The sequence below is a fragment of the Macaca thibetana genome, chromosome 7 (genome assembly GCF_024542745.1).
Source record: "Macaca thibetana thibetana isolate TM-01 chromosome 7, ASM2454274v1, whole genome shotgun sequence".
Lineage (NCBI taxonomy): Eukaryota > Metazoa > Chordata > Mammalia > Primates > Cercopithecidae > Macaca > Macaca thibetana.
The window spans coordinates 1,937,996-1,943,995 of record NC_065584.1 but is presented as its reverse complement, the minus strand read 5'-3'; positions in this window follow the sequence as shown (position 1 = coordinate 1,943,995).

Genomic DNA, 6,000 nt, shown 5'->3' with positions numbered 1-6,000 from the left:
GGTGGGGAGACTGCAGCCCTCGCAGATCCGGAGTGTGCGAGAACTAGTGGAATGTGGCAGCCACTGCCAGCCCCTCCCTCCAGTCACTTCTTTGGGTCTGTTTGTGACAGCAGCTGGCATTATCCTAACTCAGGGGTTCCTGCACTTTCTCAGTTCATGGCACTCTTAGTGTCCCAGTGATTTTTTTACAGCACCCCTTGGTCAAAAGAAAAACCCAACAGTTCTGTTAGGGCCAAACGCCTTAAGTATTTATGTCCTAACAACTTAGTAGCAGTTTTGGGGGGAAAAAAAATGTCGTATAAATTGAAAAAAAACCCGTTAACTTAAATATTAAAATAATTATAATTACTTACTTACAGCATGCTTGGGTCTTTTGGGGTCTGCACATTTTTGCAAACCTTAATTGGATTGGACATCATCTGGATTTTCTGATCCACATTAATTTTTGCCTGGTATCTGCTTTTGATCACAGCAACTGCTGTAAAACCAGCTTTGCAAAGAGACACCATCGCAAGACAGGTCAACCCACTGCTGAAACTCTGGGCTCTCTTTTTTTTTTTTTTTTTTTTTTTTTTTTTTTTTTTGAGACGGAGTCTCGCTCTGTCGCCCAGGCTGGAGTGCAGTGGCCGGATCTCAGCTCACTGCAAGCTCCGCCTCCCGGGTTCACGCCATTCTCCGGCCTCAGCCTCCGGAGTAGCTGGGACTACAGGCGCCCGCCACCTCGCCCGGCTAGTTTTTTGTATTTCTTAATAGAGACGGGGTTTCACCGTGTTAGCCAGGATGGTTTCGATCTCCTGACCTCGTGATCCACCCGTCTCGGCCTCCCAAAGTGCTGGGATTACAGGCTTGAGCCACCGCGCCCGGCCTTTTTTTTTTTTTTTTTGAGACGGAGTCTCGCTCTTGTCCTCCATGCTGGAGTGCAGTGGTGCGATCTCGGCTCACTGCAACCTTTACCTCCCGGGTTCAAAGGATTCTCTTGCCTCAGCCTCCCGAGTAGCTGGGACTACAGGTGTGGGCCACCATGCCCAGCTAATATTTGTGTGTGTGTGATTTTAGTAGAGACGAGATTTCACCACGTTGGCCAGGCTGTTCTCTAACTCCTGACCTCAGGTGATCTATCCACCTCGGCCTCTCGAAGTGCTGGGATTACAGGTGTGAGCCACTGCACCCGGCCTGGGCTCTCTTGAATTGTTCATGAGGTAACGGACGTGTTGTGTATCCCTGCATTTCCATCAGAACTTATTTATTTATTATTTATTTTGGAGATGGAGTCTCGCTCTATCGCCCAAGCTGGAGTGCAGTGGCTCCGATCTTGGCTCACTGCAAGCTCTGCCTCCTGGGTTCACACCATTCTCCTGCCTCAGCCTCCCTAGTAGCTGGGACTACAGGCGCCCACCACCACACCCTGCTAATTTTTTCTATGTTTTAGTAGAGACGGGGTTTCGCCATGTTTGGCAGGATGGTCTCGATCTCCTGATCTCGTGATCCGCCCGTCTTGGCCTCCCAAAGTGCTGGGATTACAGATGTGAGCCACCGCGCCCGGCCTCCCTCAGAACTTTAAAATTTGGGAACTCTGTTTGGGAACTCTGTTTGGGAACTCTGGCCCTAACTTTCCCATGATTTCTTTTTTTTGAGACAGAGTCTCACTCTGTTCCAGGCTGAACTGCAATGGTGCGATTTTGGCTCACTGCAACCTCTGCCTGCCAGGTTCAAGTGATTCTCCTGCCTCAGCCTCCCCAATAGCTGGGACTACAGGCACCTGCCACCATACCTGGTTAATTTTTGTATTTTTGTAGAGATGGGGTTTCGCCATGTTGGCCAGGCTGGTCTCAAACTCCTGATCCACCCGCCTCGGCCTCCCAAAGTGCTGGGATTACAGGCGTGAGCTGCCAGGCCTGGCTTCATGATTTCTTTCCACTTAGTGTTGTGTTTTAAGCTCCATCCTCTAAGGTGCACCTGCAGTGACTCGCCACTTCCAACTCCTGCACACATCTGGTGGGGAGCAACTAACCACCCACTCCCCACAGACGGGTACCAGGCTGTGCCCAGATCCCTGCCACACAAAGGATGCAGCTCTCAGGTGGGCCCAAGGGATCAGGCCACAGAAAAGGAGGGCTCGTGGTCCTTCCCTTGGTCGGGGGCGTGCCGTGACTCCCTGAGTGGCCTTTCTGGCTTGTACTCCTGTCCGGCTCCTACCTCCTGGGTCCCTGCCCTCCCTCCCTCAGCGTTTTCTAGCGTTTGCGGGTTTGCCAGCAGAGTGTCAGGTGTTCTTTGCGTCTCATTTCCATCTCTCTGAGTATTGACTGCGCATCTTTCACACACTTGCTTTGTGTCTGGGTTCCCGCTTCTGTGAGCTGCCTGCTCATGTCCTTTGATCGTTTCTCTTCTGGGACCGCTGTCTTTTAAAAACGGACTGGCAGAAACACCTTGAAAATTCAAGACAGGAATCTCTCAATGGCTTTACACTCTATAAATAGCTTCTCCCATTCTGTCATCTGGTTAAAGATTTGCCCATGGTTGCCCAGAAAATTTTAGCTTTTCTATAATCAAATTTTTTTTTTCCCACTTGGTTTTCACCTTAACATTTTGTGAAGATGAGCTCCCCTCTCCCAGTCCTCCTCCTCCCACTTTTCTTCTGTCACTTCTTCCTGTAACACTCAGGTCTTCCTTTCGTCCACTGTCCACCTCCGCAGGTGGTCTCATGTTGAATCCAGTTTTTCTCCACACGGCGAGCCACTTCTAAGACCATCTCCTGGGAGCTCTGCTCTCCTCACAGTCCACGCTGTTACTGTCATCCACTTTGGCTCCCGTCCGTGCAGGGGTCTTGCCCTGACCTCCCTTTTGGTCCAGCATCAATACCACCTTCGTTATTACCCTGTGTGTCATCAGGGTTCAAGCAGAGGAGCTGAACTGGTGGGGGCTGTGACACATAGGAAGGGCGGGGTGCGTGTGAGGCTGGCATGGGGGAGGCTGTGATTGTCAGGGTTTGCCTTTGGCCATCTTGCTGACGCACACCCAGCAACCCTGGTGACAGTGGGCGTCCTCGTTCTCCGTCTCAGAGGGCAGGCGTCTAAAGTTTGTCCATGAAGTATGACGCTTGCTGGGTGCTTTGGCTGCGTAACTTTTTTTTTTTTTTTTTTTTTTTTTGAGATAGGGTCTCCTGTTGCCTAGGCTGAAGTGCAGTGGCCCAATCACAGCTCACTGCAGCCTCTGCCTCCCAGGCTCAAAGAATCTTCCCAACTCAGCCTCCTGAGTAGCCGGGACTACAGGTGTGCACCACCTCACCCAGCTAATTTTTGTATTTTTTCTAGAGACCAGGGGTCTCACCATGTTGCCAGGCTGGTCTCGAACTCCTGGGCTCAACTGGTCCTCTGGCCTCGGCGTCCCAAAGTGCTGGGATTGTAGGCACGAGCCGCCGCGCCCAGCCAGTGCGTTTTGACTCTTTTTTTTTTTTTTCTCCATGTGGAAAAGGTCCCAGTACCACCTGTGGAAAAGACCTGCTCTCCCGCCACCCTGCGTGCCACGTGGTACAGCCCTGGTGTCCATCTCCGTCTTGGGTGTTCCTTCTGTCCCTTTGGGAAGTCCACACAGTGTTCATGACCCCAGCCGCCTCTCAAGCTCCACGTGTGGCAGGGAGGGTGTGTTGTCCACTCTCGCCTGTGTCGGTAGCCCTGGAACTCTCCTCGACGCTTCATATTTCATAGACATCGTAGAATCCGTTTGTCCAATGTTAGGCAAAGAACTGTTGGGATTGTACTTGGGATGACATGGAATCTATAGATCCGCTGGAGAACTGATGTCGTTAGAATGTTAATGCTGGCTCTTCTGCCTTACAAACACACTTCTCCGTGGGTTAGGTGTTCATTAGTATTTTATAGTTTCCTGGATATAGGTATTATACTTCTTTTGTTAGATTTGTTTCTCAGTATTTGGTCTTTTTGAAATATTGTAAGATATTGCCGGGCACGGTACCTCACACCTGTAATCCCAGCACTTTGGGAGGCCGAGGCGGGCGGATCATCTGAGGTCAGGAGACTGAGACCATCCTGGCTAACACGGTGAAACCCCGTCTCTACTAAAAATACAAAAAAAAATTAGCCGGGCATAGTGGTGGGCACCTGTAGTCCCAGCTACTCGGGAGGCTGAGGCAGGAGAATGGCATGAACCTGGGAGGCAGAGCTTGCAGTGAGCTGAGACCTGGCCACTGCACTCCAGCCTGCGGGACAGAGCAAGACTCCATCTCAAAAAAAAAAAAAAAAAAAAAAAAGATATTATAAGATATATATAACACACACACACACACACACATACACACACCCATTTCATATTTACATTTCATTTTCTAACTCTGTTGAAAATTGTAGAAACCCAAAACTGATTTCTGCATTTTGACCTGGTCTAAACAATCTTCTAAACTCACTTATTAATACCAAAAAATTTTATCTCTAGATTTCTTTTTTGGTGAGACAGAGTCTCACTCCGTCGCCCAGGCTGAAGTGCAGTGGTGTGATCTCGGCTCAGTGCAACCTCCGCCTCCGCTTCCCAGGTTCAAGTGATTCTCAGCCTCAGCCTCCTGAGAAGCTGGGATTATAGGCGCCCACCACCATGCCCAGCAAAGTTTTGTAAATTTTGTATTTTTTTTTGCTAGAGAGAGGGTTTTACCATGTTGTCCCTAGGCTGGTCTCAAACTCTCAACCTCAAGTGTTCCGCCCACCTCGGCCTCCCAAAGAGCCGCTGTGCCCAGCCTAGATCTTAAAAGACTTTTCTAAGTACATAATTATATCACTTGCAAAAACTAATTGTACTTTAGGCTGGGCACAGTGGCTCACGCCTGTAATCCCAGCACTTTGGGAAGCCAAGGTGGGAGAATCGCTTGACGCCAGGAGTTTGAGACCAGCCCAGACAACACTGCTAGACACCATATCTACAAAAAATTTAAAAATTAGCAGGGTGTGGTGGTGTGCATCTGTATTCCCAGCTACTCTGGAGGCTGAGGCAGGAGGATTGTCAGAGCCTGGAAGGTTGAGAGTAATGAGCCAAGATCATGCCACTGCACTCCAGCTTGCACAGAGCAAGACCCTCTCTTTAAAAACAAACAAAAAAGACCAGTTGCGATGGCTCACACCTGTAGTCCCAGCACTTTGGGAGGCTGAGGCAGGTGGATCACCTGAGGTCAGGAGTTTGAGACCAGCCTGGCCAACATGGTGAAATGCCATCTCTACTAAAAATACAAAACAAAACAAAACAAAACAAAAAAATTAGCTGGGTGTGGTGATGGGTGCCTGTAATCTCACCTACTAGGGAGGCTGAGGCAGGAGAATCACTGGAACCCGGAAGGCAGAGGTTGCACTGAGCCGAGATCGTGCTGCTGTACTCCAGTCTGGGCAACAGAGCGAGACTCTGTCTCAAAAAACCAAACCAAACCAAAACAAAACAGACAAACAAACTAATGATAGTTTCATTTTAAACATCTCCAATTCTTTTTCTTTTCTTTTCTTTCTTTCTTTCTCCCTCCCTCCCTCCCTCCCTGCCTCTCACTATCTCTCTTTCTTTCTTTCTTTCCTTCTTTCCTTCTTTTCTTTCTTTTCTTTCTTTCTTTCTCTTTCTTGACAGAGTCTTGTTCTGTTGCCCAGGCTGGAATGCAGTGGCGTGATATTGGCTCACTGCACGCTCCGCCTCCCAGGTTCAAACCATTCTCCTGCCTCAGCCTGCCTAGTACCTGGGATTTCAGGCACACTCCACTACACCGGGCTAATTTTTTGTATTTTTAGTAGAGACGGGATTTCACCGTGTTAGCCAGGATGGTCTCGATCTCCTGACCTCGTGATCCGCCTGCCTCGGCCTCCCAAAGTGCTGGGATTACAAGCATGAGCCACCACGCCCAGCTTAAAATCTCCAATTTTTATTTCTTTTTCTTGCTTCCTGAAAGAAGCACCCTGTTTTGCTGGTGTTTCTAGCAGGGGCTGAGCAGCTGAGGCAGCTGCAGTGTCTCTGTCCGCT